This window comes from Cupressus sempervirens, chromosome 3 (genome assembly GCF_028749045.1).
Source record: "Cupressus sempervirens isolate cs-2001-9-10 chromosome 3, ASM2874904v1, whole genome shotgun sequence".
Classification (NCBI taxonomy): Eukaryota; Viridiplantae; Streptophyta; class Pinopsida; order Cupressales; family Cupressaceae; genus Cupressus; species Cupressus sempervirens.
The window spans coordinates 608,025,736-608,048,337 of NC_143120.1; the positions used below are offsets into that span (position 1 = coordinate 608,025,736).

General features: G+C 33.6%; 1 pseudogene; it reads right to left on the reverse strand.

Moving 5' to 3' along the window:
* Positions 1-2,379: 2,379 nt before the first annotated feature.
* Positions 2,380-19,592, reverse strand: LOC149568147 (putative GPI-anchored protein At3g06035 pseudogene; annotated as a pseudogene).
* Positions 19,593-22,602: the final 3,010 nt, after the last annotated feature.

Below are 22,602 nucleotides of genomic sequence, written 5' to 3' on the forward strand. Positions count from 1 at the left end.
TGTTTACCAATAAAAAAACCACAAGTCAAGGCTAGCTTCTTTTTACAAAACTAGCTATTATGAACAAGAAAACTAGTAAAGAACCAAAAATCAATGTACAATGGTAATAAAACTCAAAATTGATAACTTGAACACCTAGGAAGAACTGAAATAAATCTAACTAACTATTCCAATCAAGAAAAACTCCAAATCAATCCATTTACATAGTGAAATTGCTCTATTTCTAACTCGCTAGAGTTGCATTTGAATGCCAAATCTATACATTGTACAACCAAAAATCTTCCAAGCCTTGAAACTGATCAAGAATGGACTTATATAGGTGTTACTAGTATTTTTTGTTTGTTCACAACCTATTAACTAACTCTCATACAAAATTTTCTCATTGAGAAAGAAAAGTTACAAAAATTGCCAATATTGCATCTTTTTCAACTTTTTAGCAATTTTTGTAAAATCTTGTAATTCTAATAAGATGTGCTCACCAAACTTGGTTAGGGGAATGAATAGGTTTATTGAGACATTCCAAAATGGTTTTGACCCTTGGTTAACCCTTCTTAGGAGCAAGATTTAACTTGACAACCTATCTATCCTCATCCAAGGACCTAATAGGTCCTATTATTCACCTAGTGATGTGGCTAGCATCACTACAAGCCAAAATGAAATAAAGAAATCCCAAGCCCAAACTAGCCTATCTAGGTTCTCCAACTACTCCTATAGCAATCATGTTCTATGATCTACCATCATATGCACACAAATATTTTGGACTATCTTTGTTCCTCTTTTTATACTTTTATGGCCACATATAGTTTGTTTTCAATCTCAAATACCCTTTTATTTTTAGAAATGTTTGTTAGGCATAAAATATGTTATATATTGCATATATGTAGTTAAATGTTCTCTTTGTTGTGTAGAATTTGAGTGTTCCTAGGTTCATTGCTATTGAATTTAGTAAATTTAGTATTACTATCTTTCAATTCTTGACAAATTGTAATCATTGAATATTCATTTTGTAGAGTGCTTTATAGTAAGCTTTCTTCTTTTGGGCATGGGTATGAAAAAAATCATTATCAAAATATCCTTGTATATCTACTTTTAGTTGATTTTAAAGCTTGGATTTGTATATTTTTTCCTATATGATAAACAAACATACATTTATTTGTTATGATTGATGTAGTATGAATATGGTCTAAAATCTTACTTCCATGATCGGATGGTGGACATTGTAATCAGAATAACTTGTGGGTAAGTTTACTTGATATGTTAATTTTCCCCAAATAGTCAATATGATGGTTTGGTAGTGCCCTAATATGGAAATAATTGCAATGTTTGGCATTAGAGTAAATGACCAAAAATGATCATGAAACACACACAACATTACAAAATTCTAGTCACTCTTTATAAATATTTTCCTTTCAATAGTACATTTATATCCATATCCACAATATTGCTAACTCAAAATACATTTTTTTTTCATTAGGGTTGTAGTTCAAATACTTTGTAGCTATGTAACTCTCCCTCTCAATCCTCTTGTTACACAGTTATGCATTAAGATAGAAAGAAACACATTTGATTTATCAATGGCTTGAGACATTACAATTTTACTCATCTCCCATTGCAATGACCCTTGTAAGGAATTCTAGGAAATATTGGGGTAGAGTTGCAAGTTTCCAAGGCTAATAATGATTTCAGGAGGTATCATCCCCTCTAGATTATTGTGAGCTAAGTCAAGGAGCTCCAACTTTTGACATCCCTCCAAACAAATAGCTGTCTCCCCTTATAACTTGTTTCTAAGATAAATGCCCATATAATATATCTCACTTATTTTGTAAGCTTAATTTTTTTTTCATACAATGAAAAATAAGTTTGTAAGAATCAATGTTTAAAAATAAATTATTAGATACCCAATTTCCTAAATTATATTTTGGTGGTTTTCTTATCTTCTAATTTACCTTAAAAACCAGTAAATATTGTTAATGTCTTGTAATGTAGATATCATTTTTTTTAAGGCAAAAACTAGGGTATACTAAAAATAGAAATTTCAAATTGAATTTGAAAATTTTGTTGCTCAAGGACACAATTAAATTAGTAAATTAGAAAGAAAATAAAACTCAACTTCTAGAATGATAAAGTTAGACAACATAACTTGATAGCAAAGCTTTTTGGAAACCAAACATGAGTTAGTTTTATGTGAATGATGTCACCCCAATAAAATTTGGGACAAGTGGAACATACCACAATGCCCAAAGAAACTAAAATGTGTGCTTTAGGCTCAATGGATTTGGACATTGAGATTGTTCTTAAGACATAGAATGTGATGTTTAGACCATATAAAACTAAATGGGTTTTAAATAATTGAAATCAACCAATTGGAGTTTCAAGCTACTAGAAGTAAGCCCCCAAGATTGGTAGTAAGGATAGAAACTTATTAACATAATATATCATGCCTCTACTATAAGTTTGGAAATTGCCACCACTTGTATTGGTAGTTAGAACCAACACAAACCAATTATTTTAGAAGCAACCCTAATTGACACAAATGTTGTGTCATTCACACACTGAAGATATTGTGAATATGTATAATTCTAAAATACTATCTTTGGATCTAAACGAGGAACACAATCTAGAATAACTACTTCATCTTTAGTACCAGATATATTCAAGTGGCAATTTTCCAAAAATTGTGGATAGTTTGAAAATTGAGGTTCTGTGCTAGGAAAAGTATCTTCTCCTGTAGAATTACTACATACTTGGCCTTTGAACTAATCTACTAATTGCTCTGCCAAACAAGTGACATTTTCATTTTTATTCAAAACAAGAAGCTTCATGTCTTGCCTAAACTTGTTAATGTTAACCAATAATTCCTCTAATAAATCTACAATGAAAAATAAGATTATTGTTAAAAATCTTGTATAATAGAACCATTGTTGACATATGCTTTTCTTTCTTAATTCTAGTTAAATATTTTTGCCAAGAAAAAATTGGAATTAACCAAATAAAATCAACAAAAACCACATAAATTTATAGAATTGTTAGACCTCCTTGGTTTGAAGTGATGCTTTCAATTGCTAACAATATTGGTCAACAACAAGGATAGTGTGAGGAGCTAGATAGACTTAAATTAGGGGAGTTATATTAACCATAATATAGGCTTAAATTATTGTAGTTGTAGGCTCAAACTTAATTATATTGATAGCATTCATAAGATAGCATAAAAATATTATAGCTACGGCTTCATCTCAGGTACATCAGAAAATACCATAAATACACTACTAAGATTCAAAAGACAAGTCTAGTCAGCATACATTGTTTATTATTATATTAAAAAATAATTATGTGTGTTAAGTTGTTTGTCACTACTAGGTAGTTATAAGTGTCAACTGGTTGGAGGTTGGGTTCTTCTTGGAAACTACAAATCTTTTAATATATCGTGTATCATCAAGGAAGGTAGCATGGTGTAGTGGGATGAATTGTACTCCTTGAGCAACCATCTTTGGTCTTCTCTATAATCATTTCATGATAGAATAAAGACATATTTTACTCTTGTATCTAGTGTGTGCCATCATATTGATTATTACATCATGTATTTAATTTATCAGATATAGCACTAAATAATAAGCATCTGAAATAATCACCATTAAGTTGTTGAACACGATCATCAGGCAGTGATCATAATGCACAATGTTGTATTCCTTTGTACATAATGAGAATAAGTAATCTATGAAGATCTCATTTTCTACATTTGATAGAGTTCAATTTTTTGGTCCCAAGAAGAATTGAGTAAAGTATCTATTGTCTATTTATCTAAAGTAACTCAAGTTCTTGCAACTTGCATTAGGTCTAGATTGCAACAATAACAATGAAATAAAATTTACTTCTTTGCCCAATTTTGAATTTAAGAACATTCTCATCTCTTTACAAAAATCATATTACAACTGAATTCAATTTGTGCTCATTCTAGAATAAACTACAAGGAATAAAATGATCATGAAGATTCCTAAGGACTATATAAAGATAACCCCTACCTTCAAAAGTTACCAAAGGGTTTGTCAGTAGAAACCCTTAGAAATAAAAGATCATGTTAATGTTTAAGCACTATAACCATTGAATACACATCTCAAGCAATAACTCAAAGCATAAGGTACTTGATAATGAAACATGCAATGTTTATCATTGAATTGGGAAGGATGGATTTCTTTGCTTTGACCACTTTTGTTGAACTAAATATAGATGGTATGGCCCACGCTAATATTCTAGACATCCCAACTAACCTATGCCACATATAACATATTGGAGGCCCTTGCCATGAGCAATTGGTTATGTGTTCTTCCTTTGTTCCCTATATATCACTAAATTTAAGAAGGTTTTTCTTTAAGGATCAGAACTTTTAAGTAACATAGTACACAAAATCAATATGACATGGACATAGTGGATGACTTTTGTTGGTAACAATTAACCTACACCTTCCCAAGGATTATCAATGGAAGAAGTGCAAGTTGATCACTTGATTTGAAATGCATGTTGAGGCAACATTTATAGAAAGCTAGTGATATGAGGGATACTATAATTTCACTTCTTGGAGGGAGATTACATGCCATGACTAATTTTTTCTTAGTGTTGCATTCAAACTTGGCCTTCCATTCTATGCCTCCATGCTTGGAGCATTGTGGGACTTTGTGAATATCAAGAATGGGTTATTTGGAAAATCACAAATCTAGAAGATGATTTGGGTGCCATGCTAGGGGCCATGATAGATAGTACTTTATGAATGTGTGCATTGGGGAGTAAAGTGTTGTGTTTTGCATTAGTGAGAGGAATGCCACTAGAAATCTCCATGTATGGACCATATAGTCAATGTCGTAGAAGAGTTTTGAGATCTTTAGTCATACAAAACAACTAGCTTGATGGTATTAAGTCAAGATATCTATAGCATTATCTTGTTATCTCATAAGAACATCCAAACTATTTAAGAATGCCTCATTATAAAAGATATCACATCCATTTTTAACACCATGCAATGTGAAAGTATCAATTGTTTAATTTCTAAGTAGTAATTTAGAAAGACTAAAAATACTTTTTTTCTACAAATTCTTTTGATAGTGGGAACATTGCTACAAGTTATAATAATTAGAATGGCATTATATATTCAAGATAGAAATCTTGTTGTGCAAGGAACTCTAGTGATGAAGCCCAATGATATATTATTTTTGTTTGGTTGACCCAAGTTGTTTCTCTATCTAATTCATTTTACCCTATTTCAAGTTAGACAAGTTTTTTTTTTCTTCTTAAGATTCATTTGTTTTACCTTTCACTTCTTGACAAATTCTAATCATTGGATATTCATTTTGCAAAGAGCATTTCAATTAGCTTTCTTCTTTTGGGCATGGGTAAGAAATAAAAATTATTATCTATATATCCTCATATATCTACTTTCATTTGATTTTAAAGCTTGGATTTGTATAATTTTTTCTATCTAATCAACAAACTTACATTTATTTTTTATGATTGATGCAATGTGACTATGTTCTAAGATCCTACTTCCATGATCAGATGGTGGACATTGTAATCGGAATAACTTGTGGGTAAGTTTACTTGATGTGTTAAATTTCCCCAAATAGTCAATATGATGGTTTGGTAGTGCCCTAATATGGAAAAAAATTGAAATGTGTTTGACATTAGAAGAAATGACTAAACATGATCATGAAACACACATAACATTACAAAATTCTAGTCACTCTTTATAAAAAATTTCCTTTCAATATTACATTTATGTCCATATCCACAACATTGCTAACTCAAAATGCATTTTTTTCATTAGGGCTACAGTTCAAATACTTTGTAGCTATGTAAATCTCCCTCTCTATACTCTTGTTATAGATGTATGCATTAAGATAGAAAGAAACACATTTGATTTATCAATATCTTGAGACATTATAATTTTTCTCACCTCCCATGGCAATGACCGTTGAAAGGAATTTTAGGAAATATTGAGGTAGAGTTGCAAGTTTGCAAGGCTAAAAATGACTTTAGGAGATATCATCCCCTTTAGATTATTGTGTGCTAAGTCAAGTAGCTCCAACTTCTGACATCCCTCTAAAATAATAGGTATCTCCCCTAATAACTTGTTGTTGCTAAGATAAATGAGTCATAGTTGTGGATTGTAAATGGTGAAATATCAAGTTAAGGGGAGATCAACATGAGATTTGAGTTAGTTGTTACTAGATGAAAAAGTAGTTGTTCCTTTGCATGCAAAGTGGGACTACCAAAAACTAGTTTGACTCCATTACCTATCTAAGCTTTAGCCCCATCAAAGAATATAGTCACAATCTTCTCTAAACTAAACATAGGTTTCTCCACCTGTCTTGCATGCATGTGAAATGTAGAAACATGAAACTAGGGGCAATTGATGGGATCTTGTAAACCTGTATATGTAATAATAATACTACAAACATAGGTGTAGATTACCCAAAGTCCATCTGGAGACCTTGGGAAGGCATGTGAAAGGATCTGATAAAATACTAAATTATGTAATGAAAGGCAAAAGGAAATCCCTTCTTTATTACAAGAAAACTCTTCCCAAATTCTATGTACAACCTCTAAAATTCATTAAATTACATTTACAGATTAGGTAAAAACTAAAGTAAAAAGGAACTGCCACAACCATCTTACCCAATCCTACTACAAAATTTATAGAACATCTCCATTCTTCTTCATGAAAAATAGGCTCTAGAGAAGCAAATCCCAACTGTAGAGTTTTCTTTGATGAACCTAATGTTTTTTAAGACTTTGATATAAATTTTGAGTAAGTCTCATTTACAATCAACATAGATTCATTCAATATTAATGATTAGGAGGATTTTCTAGCTCCTAATATATTAACATTAATGACTAGGACCTGTTGATTTATGAATTTGTCCAGATTTACCCTACATCTAAGTCTTTTTCTCATATGCCTCTTTGGGTCAGGCTCCTAAATCTTCCCCTTCACCTATGGCGAGATTTGATTTTGGAATCTATGGGAGATGCCATTGGTGACTTCCAAATGGTGGATTCTAAGTCATCTAATAGTTTGCATAACACTTATGGTTGCATCCTCATGGTGGTTGATTCTTTGAAGGGTCTCCCTAAGAAGATAAAACTTGATGCCCCTAATGATTCTTGTATTTAGACTATAGACTATGAAGGAATTCCTTTACATTGTAGGGTCTGCTCTAGGTCTGGACATATTGTTGCACATTGTCCTTCAGAATTGAGGAAATCAAAGAAAAGACCTTCTTGGTGGTTTGGGGCTTTTATTCTTTGATACATTCTAATATTAACATTAATGATTAAGACCCATTGATTTATGAATCTTTTTCTCATATGCCTCTTTGAGCCAGGCTCTTGAATCTTCCTCTTCATGTGTGGCTGAATTTAGCTTTGGAAGATGTGGGAAATGCCATTATTGACTTCCAAATGGTGGATTCTAAATCATCTAATTTTTTGCATACCACTTATGCTCACATCCTCATGGTGGTTTATTCTTTGAAGGGCATCCTTAAGAAGATCAAACTTGATGCCCATAATGGTTCTTGGATTCTAACTCTAGACTATGAGGGAATTCCTTTTGGTTGTAGGGTATGCACTGGGACTGGACATATTATTGCATGATATCTTACAAAATTGAGTAAATCAAAGAAAATACCTTCTTGGTGGTCAAGGGTTTTTGTTCTCTAATACATTTTAATATTAACATAAATGATTGGGACCCATTGATTTATGATTCTATCTAGATTTACCCTACATTTGAATCTTTTTCTCATATTCCTCTTTGGGTCAAGCTCCTGAATATTTACCTTTACCTGTGGCAGGATTCAGTTCTAGAAGTTGTGGGTGATGCCATTGCTAACTTCCAAATGGTGGATTCTAAATCATCTAATATTTTACATACCACTTATGCTCACATCCTCATGGTGTTGTCTAGTGTGGATTCTGATTAGTCCCTAAGTGGGAGATTGTTTGTTAGTGGTGACTGATCAAGGAAGTGCTATACATACTTCATTATTTTCCAATTTATGGTTGACATGTTGTGACTAATTTTAACCCTAAAGTGGCAAAAATACTTGTATAAAAGGGCTTAGGTTTAGGGAAAATGGAATAAGGTGTGATGTAGAATTGCTTCTTGCAGTAATATTGAGTTGTAAGGGATTATGGATTGTAATTAGGTTGTAATCACTGGATTGCAATAATATTAGAATTTTTGTTTGGTGGACATAGTTGAGGGTTTGGGTGAACCATGTTAAATCTTGGTGCCTTGTGTTCTCTTCTGTGTGATCTTTTTTTTTTTTTTTTTATTGGTTATATTTTCATGTAATTGTTATTTCTATCTATGGTTTAATCCTAGCACGTGGTGGTTGATTCTTTGAAGGTCCTCCCTAAGAAGATCAAACTTGACACCCCTAATGGTTCTTGCATTCAAACTCTATACTATGAAGGAATTCCTTTCTGTTATATGGTCTACTCCAAGACTAAACGTATTGCTACGTGTTGTTCTACAAAATTGAGGAAATCAAAGAAAGGACCTTCTTGGTAGTTTGGGGCTTTAGTTCAGCATTACTCTATCTTTAAAGACTCCACTCTTAAAGATTCATCTATGGTTGTTGATGGTGCCATTAGCTCTTCTCTATCTAACTAGGCCTTTGGTCTGTTGTTGGATGTGGTTGTTGCAGTTGCCCCTCCCTCTACAGGTCAGTTCCTTTCCTATAGAGAACCACCATCCAACAATAACTTATTTTGGATTCACTCACTAATGCAACTCATACATATTATGATGGTAATCAGTATCCACTACAACCTAATATATATTTTTTTAAAACAAATCAGATTGGTTAAAATTTTGACCAATTCTTGAAGGTTTTCAACCCAAAATTGGTCAAAATTTTGACCAACTCTTTGGTCATGACCATAGCAACCTGGTTGTGGGATAGACTAGAATTGGTCAAAATTTTGACCAATGCTTGGAGGTTTTCCATCAAGAATTGGGTGAAATTTTGAGCAACACTTTGGTCATCACCATGGCATCCTAGCCATGGGATAGACCAAAATTGGTAAAAAAATTATGTTTTTCATTAAGAATTGGTCAAAGTTTTGACCAACTCTTTGATTGTGACTATGGCATCTTGGTCATGGGATAGAACCACATTGGTTGAAATTTTGACCAATTCTTGAAGGTTTTCCACCAAGATTTGGTCAAAATTTTGACCAATGGTGACTATTTATGCTCATCTGAAATGCACTCTTTTCAACCAAAGATTTGGTCTAAATTTTGACCAATTGGAGGTTTGGTCAAAATTTTGGTGACAAAAATTATTACACACTACTTGGTCATAATTTGACCAACATGATTCAAAATTTTGACCAAATTTCATCGAAAATTGGGTCAAAATTTACTAGTGGCAAATGTAAATCTAGAACAACTTTCTCACCTACATTTGCATCCCTTTTTTTTGAAGCAAAGTGCTTGGCGCATTCCCAAACAAACTTGGGTTCCAAAGCTGCCATTGGGAATGTGGAGACCACATGAATACTTATTTCTTGATAATTAAAGTTTTTCTTCCTTACAGGATGTTACTATTCTTTGAAGAAATTCTAACATATCTTGAAAAGTGTGGTGCAACATAAAGATGAAAACATCTTCCAATGAAACTAGATCTATGAAAACTTTGGGATTTGAGTTAGAGTGCTATAAGTATGGACTATATACTTATGAAACACACATGATGGTTGGAAATTAACTAGAAAACATATGTATTTATATAGAAAGGGCCAAAGTCAGACTTGGAAAGATGGATCGCATGTGAGAAATGATGGGCTTTCATGGGTATGGCCAAGGATGCAATTTGGGATACATATGGATGTGTGAAAATGATGACTTCGATGTTTAAAAGTGACCTTTTACCAAAATTGGGTTTTTTAGATACAATCTCATGAAAAGTGATTTACATGCAATCATGACTTAATGTAATCATGTAATTAGGTTCAAAGGATGAGATTACATGTAAGTGGGTTTGGAAAATAGATTTATATATAAATACATATCAAGGATGGAATTACATTTAAATACAAATGGAAGATGAGATTACTTCTAATCACATGTGGTGAATGATATATAATGTGCTTTGGAATGTAATGATGGATATGGAATGAAATGATGTACTTGCATGAAATGGTGGAAGGTGAAATGAAGTGAAACATGCTCAAGTTCTTGGGAAAGAACTTGCAACTTCCAAAAGAAGAAAAATGAGAAAACAAGCACAAAGTAAACACATACCTTTGGTTTTAAACTCAACCTTGTCAACAAGTAAGTTGTTTTCATGTGAGAATTTGAATTTGGAATTTGGAGAAAATCCAAAAGTGTGAAAATGAGAGTTTTCATCATATTTAAAGGCAAAATGCACTTTTCTTGACATATATATGTGGAACATCAAGCTAAAATATACATCAAACTAGAAAGATAAGAATGAATTAGAAAGAAATATTGAAAATGACCACTTACTTGGAGATCAAAGAGACAAAATAGCAAGTTTTATAGACTTGAAGACCAATTCTCCCTCAAATCTAGATTTACAAACAACTATTTGATTTCCTACACACTTGCAAATAATGAATGATTAATGAGCATCTAATGGTTGAATTTGACATGATAATTCAAAAAAAATGGTCTAAACATAAAAATGACCTCTATTGATCCTAACATATGGGCTGAAAATACCATTTCCTGGGTGCTTTTAGCAAAATTGTGCCCTTTTCATGCAAAATTATGGGTCGTGTTTAGCAAAAATGGACCAAAAAATGCATGTATTTGAGTCCTTTTTTTTATTTTGGAATGCAAAAAATGCTTCCCCAAGTGCATATACATGGACCCAAATGCAAATCATGACTTAAAAATGCGAAAAAGTGAATTAAAACCCAAAACTTTGGGCTTTTTTTTTTAATAACAAAAACATGATTCATAGAAGGCATGAAATGAAGTATTTTTGACATCTAAAGGCATAAATGTGTTCTTAAATGGAAATTATATGGATCAAAACCTCAAAATGACTTCTATCTAAGCCAAAACATGATCAAAACTGGCCCAAATTTGGGCATTTTTCACCAAAACATGGCTCATAAATAGAAAAATATATGAGTCATTTTTGTCTTGGATATGCAAAATCATGCCCCCCCAAATGCATGTGTATGCATTAAAACTCAAAAATTCCCCCTTTTGATGGATTTCAAGCCATTATATGGGCATATCTAAGCACTTTTGATAAAAATGTGTTCTCGAAGAAAGAAAGCATGAAGTTTTTTGACCTTGAATCTTCAAATTTGAGTTTACCTTTTGCAAATGCATGAAATACATGAGAAATACATTCTCTAAGAGATATAATATATTTTAAAATACATTTATTTTTCCTTTTTCATGTCAAATGCACTCTTGAGGAGGGTTTACATATTTTAAAATATGTATTTGGTCAAAAACACACTCTTGGAGTGTTATTACACATTTTAAAAATATGTCATATGACTTGCCCATGTAAAATGCACTCTTAGAGTGCCATTATAGATTTTTAAAATATGTGGTGTGTCCTCAAGGTGAAAAACACACTCTTGGAGGAGCATTGCATATTTTAAAAATCTGACATTGAAAAGTCATTTACTAAAAAATGTACTATAGAAGGGTGATTACACATTTTAAAAACTTGAATATGCATTGCTCACTCTAGAAGGCTCATTGCATATTTTAAGTTAAAAACATTTACATGCCTTTAGTTCAAAAATGCATTCTCTGAGAGCATTTGCATATTTTACATGCAAATGAGTTAAAAGACATATTTCCACAATTTAAGTGATCAATTAAGCACATGTTTAACTAATTTTTGAATAAATGTCACTTAATTGGGTCATAAATAATATTTACACTACATATCTCAATATATAATGTGAAAATATCATTCAAAAAGTAATATTTACTAAGATGCTTTGAATTAAAACTCAAAAATTAAATCAAACCATATAAGTTAATATAGTCACTTAAGTGAAAAATTTAAAAAGCAACTCAACATGAAAATATAATAGTCAATTAAGTGATAAAGTAACTTTAAAAAAATAGCATAAAGTGGATTTAAGTTATATTTTCTAAAAAGTGAATGTCAACTTTACAATATAATATAATTTTTTAAATCATGCAATTGCACCTAGAGAGTCCACTTTTGGGCACTAAAACAATCATATCTTTTGACTGCCAAGTCCGATTGAGCTCTAGTATAGACCAAATCGAAGGGAAACTTGAAGGAAATGATTTGAGAAATACCAAAAGATCAAAAGATATCTTACACACACTCAAAAATGAAAAAATAATTGAAGGCTTCAAAAATCAAGTATAGGCTCAAGAAACAGAAAACTAAAAAGACTTTACAAAAGCCTGCAATAAAAGGATTCATTATATCATTTGGGATCAATTGATTGATCAATGTTAACCAAATAAATAATGAACTAACATTAGAGAAATACAAAACTAAATTTAAAAAGCTACATACTGTTACCTACATTTTGTGTTGACAAAATGTAGGGCAACAAAAGGCATGGTTATTTTTTATTTAGTCCACTTTTATAGATGAAAAAAAATCATTATCTTTTATTTCCTTATCTAGTTGAAATAATGTCACTAAGATGATGTAGTAATCAGTCTCTTACTATAAACATCTTTAATCACATCATAATCTATTAATTAAAAAATAATTATTGAGTGTTGACCACTTGGTAGATTTGTGATAATAGAAAAAATACCTTTGAAACTTCTTACAAATACTTAAATTCCCTTATCTTTGTTGTACTATCTCTCCCATTTTATTTCTTTAAGTCATTCTGATGGATGCAACCTTAATGGTCTTTCTTTGTGAGTGAACATGATTTGGACCATGAGTGGTCTATGTTAGAAATAGATAATACTAGGGGGGGGGGTGGTGAGATGGGGTGTGAGGGTGAACCAATATTTTACAAACTTTTTCCCACAACTGAATATTGTTAATTACTTTATAACTTTCATATGAAAGTAAACCAATAATGTTGAATAGTTAAAATAACCATGCACATAGAGAACTCATAACACCATTATTTGTTAACTAGGGAAACCCTAGTCAAGGGAAAACCCTAGAGGGGATGATACCCACTAGATGATTCACTAAACAATAGGATCTTGTTAAGGATTTTGACCCTATTAGGAGTCTATAAAGTACATATAGTGTATCGAGTCCTTGTTAAAAAACTAGGCTTTGTTAGAAACCTTAACCATGTTAGGAGTTGCTACAAACCTGTTAGGATTTGGTAGAAGAATTACAATGTATGCAAGCAGAGCCCACTTCGCTAACATGCAATTATACAATTCAATTCTTTCACAAGATAGGTATACATACAATACTTTCTTTGCTACTGTAACTCCCACTTTCCCTAATCTTACATAAGATTTCACATCACATAAGGCTCACAGATAGTTCTCAAAATAGTTTGCATGTCACATCTAATCACACAACTTCCCCAATATCTGTGCAAGATAAGATCTTTACTTATACCTTGTACAGTCTCAAAATTCTGTACTATTAGCCTTCATGTCTTCACACACTTGATATAATATAAAATAATTTATGGAATAATATCTACATAACTAGCTCAATATAACTTAGTAATTATTTTGTAACCAAAATAATTCCTAAAGTCATACAATTCTATTTATTGCTATGCTCTATTTTGCACTATTAATCTTAGTATAACTTGCACCATATTGTCCATACAAACATGCACACTAGTACACATCATCATGATAATGTTACAAACATTTTCACATCTATGCATAAGCTAACTCTCTGTGCAATGTTCGTATTCTTAAGATCTATAGTCTGTGTTGTTGTAAATTGTCTAACCCCTAGATAATTTTCTATCTCTAAATGCATAAATGAAATGATGAATGTATATTGCCATAAATGAAAACCATCAAGACATCTAACTAACCATATTTCTAAAAATCTCCCCCTTTTCATTGATAGAAACATTTGGAAAATTGGCTTAGTCCCAAAATGATGCCATACATAAATAAATAAATAAAAAGTTACTGCACAAAAATTGTCTTCAAAACATAACAATTTTATTCATGTTTTAATGGATATTTACATTCTTTATCACTCCTTTACATTGATACATACATAAGCTCCCCCTTACATATGTACATTTACATATATAAAAATTTTCCTCTACATAATACTCCCCCTTTGACATCAATGGAACAGGTGCCAAAAATGTATCACAAAAACTAGTAGCATGGTGTTGATCAGCGCATCATTCTAGTTATTCAATCTGAAAAATTAGTCTTTAGTCTATCAAAGTCCTTCTTCTAGTTGCCTTTGACTATATCTAATATACTGATGAGTGTGCAAAGTGCATAAGACACCACTTCAACTACGCTCACGTTAGTATAGGAAAATTTGTCATAGAAATTCATTGTTGAAAGGCATTCCTCCAATTGCCTCTACAAAATTACAATTTTAGGTGCCAACTATTCTTTGAGAATAGAGAATCTTCTTATTACCTTTTCCTTATAAAATTCAATGCTTCTAATAACATTGTGGATCTTCTCAATCTTATTTTCAAAATCTTTGATTCTGATCTTAGGTTGCTGAAATCTTGTAGTGAGTGTATGAAGCACACTCATATGGCCTTTGATCTTTGCATCAAAATTGGATTAAGTATGTATAAGACATTGTGTAGTATCCATATAACTTCTTACCTTCAGCAATACATTTTCATAATTCCTTGATGTTTCCATCAAGTGCCTTCAAATCATTGTGTGCATTTGTGCACACTATATTAAATAGGGTTGCTTCATGATTTGTCTATGCTTGCATTGCTACTACTAGAGCCAAAGTTATGAGTTCCCCATCAAAGGTCTTCATCAACTCTTTTTCCTTGATCTGCAAGTTTGGATTTTCTATACTTGTGGAAACTATCTTTTGCATGCACTCTAAGACTTTAGCAATAGTCTTCTCCAAAGATTTAATAGTTTTATTCTTCTCAAATAATTTTCTCAAGGTGCCCATTAATTCTTTCTAATCTTCATCATTAGATGGAATAGATGTTTTTGTTGATGTTCTAGCTACTGATACTACTAAAAGTATAGTATCCTTTATCTTTTGTTCCTCTACTTTCTTCTTATCCTCAACCTCTTTCTTCACATCTTCTTCTTCTTTTCTCTTCTTTTCTTCTTCTTCTCTCCTCTTATGTTCCTCTTATTATTTCTTCTTTTTCTCCTCTTTTTCTTTCTTCTATTGTGATATGGAGCCTAATCAGACTCAAATGTTCATTTGGCATGATTTCCCTCCAGATTATTCCTATAGGGGCCCCCAAGATGGGGTCAAGGGGTAGCACTCCAGGTGTGCTGGCCCCAAAGCCAAAAATGCCCTTATATTGCAAAAGGCATTGACTACTATTTTTCTATTATTCTAGCCCTAATTTTGTAAGTGGAAAAAGTTTGTATAAAAAGGCTTAAGGTTAGGGATTTCATAATGTAGTGGTGATATTGTAGCTTCTTGTGATAGTACTGAGCTATAAGGGATTACATATTGTAATCAATTTCTAATCATTGGTTAATAATAATATTGGACTTCTTGTTGGTGGACGTAGCCTAGGGATTGGGTGAACCATGTTAAATCTTGGTATCTTGTGTTCTCTTTTCAAGCGATCTAATTTTTTTTTTTTATATTGGTTATATTTGCATGTATCTATTATTTATGTCTGAGGTTAATCCTAACAAGTGGTATCAGATCCACATAGTCATCATTTTTTAATTTTTTTAGCTAGACCGTTGCCATTTTTCTTTTTTTAGCTAAACTGTCATCTTTTTTTTATAGCAATCCTCTATAGGAAGGTCTCACAATTGAGTGGGAGTCTCACAGTTGAGTGGAAGCAATGAAAGATTAGGGTAAGTAAGGGTTGACAAGTTTAATGGGTAGAACTTTTAATTATGGAAAATGTAAATGAAGGACTATTTTTATGAGAAGGATTTATGGAAGCCGTTGGAAGGAAAAACCAAGAATTAGGGATCTATGACAAATGACGACTGAGATCTTTTGGATAGAAAGGTACTTGGAAGTATTCAATTAGACCTAGCACCATCGATGCCATTTAATATTACAAAATAGAAGATGACAGAAGAGTTGATGCAAACCCTAGTGAAACTATATGAAAAGCCCTCCACTTCAAATAAGGTATTTCTCATGAAGCATTTATTTAATATGAAAATTATAGAAATTGAATTTTTTGCAGATAATTTAAATGAGTTTAATATTATTACTAGTCAATTATCTTTTGTGGGTATCAATTTTGATGAAGAAATTAGGGTTCTTTTAATTTTGTGTTCTTTGCCTGAAAGCTAGAATGGCTTAGTAATGGCTATCAGTAATTATGTTTTTGGATCTAGTACCCTAAAATATGATGATGTGATTGGTGTTATTTTGAGTGAGGAAACTCATAGAAAAACTTAAGGTGGATCTACATCAGGAAGTGCTTTGAATGCACAAAGCAAAGGCAAAATGACTGAGAGAGGAAATAATTCTGGAAATAGTGAAAAATCAAGAGGAAAGTCAAAGGGAAAGAGGTCTCAATCTAGAGGACCAAGAGTTTGCTGGTACTATGGGAAATCAAGGCATAAGAAGAAAGATTGTTGGACTCGAAAGAACAATGAAGTAGATAAACTAGAAGGGAACAAGGAGGAAAATGTGGTAAGTAACAAATATGAAGAGGATGCTTTGCTTTTGTCTTTAGAAAGTGTTGATGATTTATGGGTTTTAGATTCGAGTGCTTCATTTCATGCTACACCTTATAGAGGTTATTTCATTGATTATGTCCAAGGTGATTTTGGGCTTGTTTATTTGAGGGATAATGAGTTATTTTAGATTGTTGGAAAGGGAAAAGTTAAGAGTAATTAATAGAATGGGAATCATTGGCTACTACATGAGGTAAGACATGTCCAAGGCTAATAGGAATTTAATTTCAGTAGGACAACTCAGTAGTGAGGGTTGTGTAGTTACTTTTAATGATAAAAATTGGAAGGTTTCAAAAGGTTCCCTTGTAGTAGAAAAATGTGTGAAAGTAGACACCTTATATCTTTGTATAGGTAATATTTTTCCTTCTACTTTGATTGTTTCAAAGAAAAATGAATGTTCAGGAATAGTTGTTGCAGTTGAGCAGGGAGAACAAATAACTACTATAGATTCTGATACAACACTATGGCACAACAAACTTAGGCACATGAGTGAGAAAAGTATGAAAGTACTTCATTCAAAGAAAGTTTTATTAGGTCTAAAATGTGTTAATATTGATTTTTGTGAAAGTTGTGTGTATGGAAAACAAAAGAGATTGAGTTTTGTGAAGACTAGGAAGGAAAATAAAAGTGAGAAATTAGAACTTGTTCATACAGATGTATGGGGACCAGCTTAGGTATCTTTGGTTGGTGGTTCTCATTATTATGTTACATTTATTGATAATGCAACTAGAAAAGTATGGGTTTATTTTCTTAGACAAAAATCTGATGTATTTCAAACTTTTAAGAAATGGAAATGCTTGGTTGAAAATGAGACTAGAAAGAAATTAAAATGTCTCAAATCTGATAATGGTGGTGAGTATTGTAGTCATAAATTTAAATATTATTGCTCCACTAATGGTATTTGTAGACAAAAAACTATTCCAAGGACTTCACAAGAAAATGGAGTGGCTGAATGCATGAATAGGACTATAATGGAGCATGCAAGAAGCATGAGGTTGCGTGTTGGGTTGCCCTTAAACATGTGAGTGAAGGCTATTAATACTATTGTATATTTCATTAATAGAGGTCCCTCTACTCCTTTGGGTTGTGGTATTCCAGAGGAAGCATGGACTAGTAAGAAGGTGAGATATTCTTTCGTAGAACCTTTGGTTGTGAAGCATTTGCTCATATAGATTCTAAAAATAGAACCAAGCTGGAAGCTAAGTTAAAGAAATGTGTATTTGGTGGATATGGTATGAATGAATTTGTTTATAGGCTTTGGGATTTTGAAAATTGTAAAATTGTAAGAAGCAGGGATGTCATATTCAATGAGAAAGTGTTGTACAAAGATCTGTTGCTGCAACAGAGAAGAAAGAAAATGATTATGTAGTGCTAGATAATACTCCAAAAGCTGATGTTCTAGAAATTCCTCATGATCTACAACAAATACCACACAAGCTAGTGAATATTAGATGGTCAACAAGGATAAGTAGACTTCTAGAAATATTTTCTCCTTCTTTGTATTCTATTTTACTTACTGATGCTGGTGAACCTAAATGTTATGATGAAGTTGTGTAGGTAGTTACAAAGACTCAGTAAGAGTCTACAATGAAAGACGAAATGGACTCTTTGCTGAAAAATAAGACATGAGATTTATGTAAGTTTCCTATAGGTAAAAAGGCTTTACAGAATAAGTGGGTTTACATGTTGAAAGAAGAGTATGGAGGTAAAAAATATTTAAAGCCAGGTTAGTTATAAAAGGATTTGGAATAAAAAAGTCATTGATTTTGATGAGATATTTTCTCCTATTGTTAAAATGACTTCTATTTGCACTATTTTAAGTATTGTGGCTATTGAAGATTTGTATTTGGAGTGGCTTGATGTTAAAATAGCCTTCCTTCAAAGTGATTTGGGTGAAGAGATATATATGGCTCATCCACAAGGATTTGAGGTCAAATGTAAGGAGAACTTAGTGTGCAGATTGAAGAAAAGTTTATATGGCTTAAAGCAAACACCTCGGCAATGATATCTGAAATTTGATAGTTTTATGCATGAGCGTGCATATAGTAGGTGTCATTCAGATCATTATATCTATTTTAAGAGGTTGGATGATGAAAGCTACATCATTTTATGTTTATATGTTGATGATATTCTTGTAGATGGGTCTAACATGGATCATATTAAGGGGCTAAAATGCTAGTTAGCACATGCATTTTCTATGAAGGATTTGGAGGTAGCAAAACAAATCCTTGGTATTGTTGTGGTCTCCACAACACTCGCCCCATTCCTAGTGAGGAATGGGGACCCCCTACTTTTTTTGACTCTCGGACTCGCAATTCGAGTTAGGAGAAGAAATTTTAGTTGAGTCCAAAAACCACCAAAAAATCAAAAAAATTGAAAATCAAAAAAAAATCTCGTGCACGCATATCAAGACACACGTGCATGCAAAGAAAGGAGGAAGGGAAGTTATAAACCCCCCCACCCCCCCCCCCCCCCCCCCCCGCAACTTTTTTTTTTTGTTTTTTGATATAGAAGAAGTAGAGCTGAGGAGGGAAAGGTATGGAAACCTTCCCCCCTCCACTTTCCACGCAGACCCAGCACTTGCGCGCATGCGACCAGAAGAGGAAGCGCACAGTGCCCTTCTAGGCTGCGCATGGTCGCTGCCACCACACCCTTCTAGATGTGCGGCAATGCGTCGTTGCACACGCCTTCTGGGTAGCATGCGGCCACCACACCCTTTTGGGCGCGCGCATGATGGCGGCCACTGTGCCCCTTTGGGATGCATGCGTGCAACTGCTGCCGCACCCCTCTCAGACACGCACGCTATCGCGTTTCAAACCGCATTTTTTTTTTAAAATTATTTTTTTTGTTTTTTTTTAATAAATTTAGTTAAAAATATATATATATATTTAAAAATTTTAATTTTTTTTTTTAAAAATCACAACAAATAAAATAAGTTCTAGAGTATCATTTTAATAATTTATATGTATCCGATAATTAATCGTTCTTTTTCTTTGTGACATATAGGTAATATAATCAAATGGCATCCACATTCGGATCAACAGCAAAGCCAGTTGTGTACAAGTTCCAAGGCGTAACCCCGAAGTCACGATTGCACAATGAACACTTTGAGATCAAAGACACAGAACTTGGACACACGAACTTGGGAGAATTTTTGAGGGTTTGTAACAACCCAACTGAAAGATCTTCTTTAAGATCTGCCTTAATCCAGTTTGGATTAGTAAATGCAGCATCACATCCTAGGACCGTTCAGTCAGCTGAATTGATTATGACCTTATCTCAACATTTTGTTCCTGAGGAAAGGGTGGTAAAGAGCGTCACTAGGGAAGTGGTTTTAGATCTATGACCTAATAATATTGAGAGAGTTTTTCACTTACCTAGAGCTGATTAGTTTATCAGGCTTTCATATGAAGCAGTTGAGAGATGGCATAAGGATCATCATTAGGAGGCCATCGACATCATATATTCCTCATACTACATTGAGAAGCCATCTCGGGGAAAGACAATCAATAAAGTAGATATGCCTCGAGGATACATGAAGGATGACATTGGATATTCAATCATTCTCTTGAGTAGAGTTATGGGATTGCCTGCATCAGGTCATCTTGCTCCATTCATGGTTAACTTCATTGAAACCATCAGACATGCAAAGATGCCACTGGATTGGGCCACTACACTTAGTGAGAATGTGTGTGATCAGTTGCGGACAGTAAAGGACAAGAAGTTTTATATGACTTCTTATTTGGTATATCTACTTGCAATAAGAGCCACTGACTATCCTGGGTTGTACAAAAAGGGTAGTATGCAGGACCCTAATGCATGGCCGTATATAGTTTATCCTCAGCTAGCTAAGAAGAAGCTCTCGCTGCAAATCAAAGAGTATAGGATTGTGAATGATGCCTTTATCTTTACCATCATTTGATTCATCAAAGGAAATTATGGAAAGAGATTGTCTGATGAGGCCAAGGCATAGATCACAGCTCTCAGTGCATATTTTATCCAATTTTGAACATTCACATACATTCGGGTTGGTGGTGCATCTATCCATCCAAAGAAGCTCCCAAGATACCCAAGTTATAAGTTGGTTCTAATGGAAATTTCTCGACAGATTGAGTCAGCTTATGAGAGGATCAAGAAACAACAAAGGCCTTGTTGGGATTGGCCATTTGTAATAGGAGCATACCAGGTAAAGAGAAAGTAGGATATCCCGACTTTCGCGTGGAAATGGGAGAACTATCCTCTCGAAGAATATAACTCTCCCAGGCCATTCTTCAACAATGTTGGTAAAGTGGAAAATTTGGCAGGAAAAGAGTTCTACCATGAGGACGCCATTGAAGATCACTAGATGAATGCCACAAATGACTATGATGTCCGTATCAGGGACTATTGTAGAATGACTTTGTATTTAGCAGAGAAGGCTCTCCATTTGACCATCCTGGATGAGATAAGGCTACAAGATTCGCAAGAGCTACTGGATCCCTTATTCAATACAGATAAGGTTGGTGAGAGGCCCATTCTAAATGCAAAATTTGATAGGGAGGAAGGAGATGATATTAATCATCGAGCAAGACATGTCATTAGAATGACAAAGAGTTGGATCAAGAAACCCTTTCCACTTGATCCAATTTCGGACACAGTGATATTCCATGCACATGCTCACCCAGAAAGGGTAAAGGGGAGGAAGGTCACAGTTCCTATCTTTGCGCTCTAGTCTCCTATGAGGCCAAAAACAGTCTACCAGCTTGATCGTCTAGTGGGATACTACCATCCTTTAGAGAAAAGGAAAGAAAAGAGGAAGAGAGCCTCTCCTTAGAGGATCCAGATAGAGCATGTTGGAGAATAGGCCCCTTTGCAACAACATGAATCTACTTCCCAAGACCCCCGAGACCCTAGAATTTCTCATATCCAGGTTGATTTTCCATTGCTTCCTATTTTGTCAAGCCAACAAGAAGAAGGAGAGATTCTAGAGACATCCATTCATCTGATGCATGAAGAACCCACCTCTCCTATGGTTCCACAGAAGCAAAGGAGGGTTAAGGTTAGAATAAACAAGAGGCAGAGAGTTCATAAAAGATTAGTACCTAATCCATTTGTTCCTGAAACCATTCCCAAGGAAGAATCAAATGAGGATGAGACAGAGTCAGATAGGGAGGAAGAACAAGTGCCTTTACAAGGGAGAACTCGACTTGCCAAAGCCACAGAATTGGAAAAAAAGAAGAATGTCACAAATACCCCACCACCCACCCAAGCTGAAATGGTAGAGCTCTCTTCTTCAGAAGATGAAGTACAATGATGGGTGAATGAGCAAAGAGACCTAGGTGATGATATTCTTCCCATTCCAAATTTTGATTTCATGCCAATGGGTACAGAATTGGTTGGAGATAAGATTAGAGATACTCCTATAGGTGAATTTCAATAGCAAGATTGGATGCAGATGCCACCCAAGACACAAGGTCCTCATCCAATGCCCCCATCTTCACGTCAAGCTATGATGGTAGATAAGGTTTCAATGACACCTCCACCTCCGAGTTCAGAGGAACATGTTTAGAAAGAATCATCATTACAAGGAGAACCAGAAGCAAGGACTACTAATGAGCCATCAAAAGAGGCACAGGTAATGGAATGTATATGACAACCTTCCCAAGAAGTTGAGGATCAAACTACAGGATCTACAAAAATTGAGAATACAGAAGAAGAACCCTCACAACAGGAAACTCCAAGCAAAAGTGATAGAGGGAAGGAGGTAGTTGAACACATCCCTTCATCATCTAGAG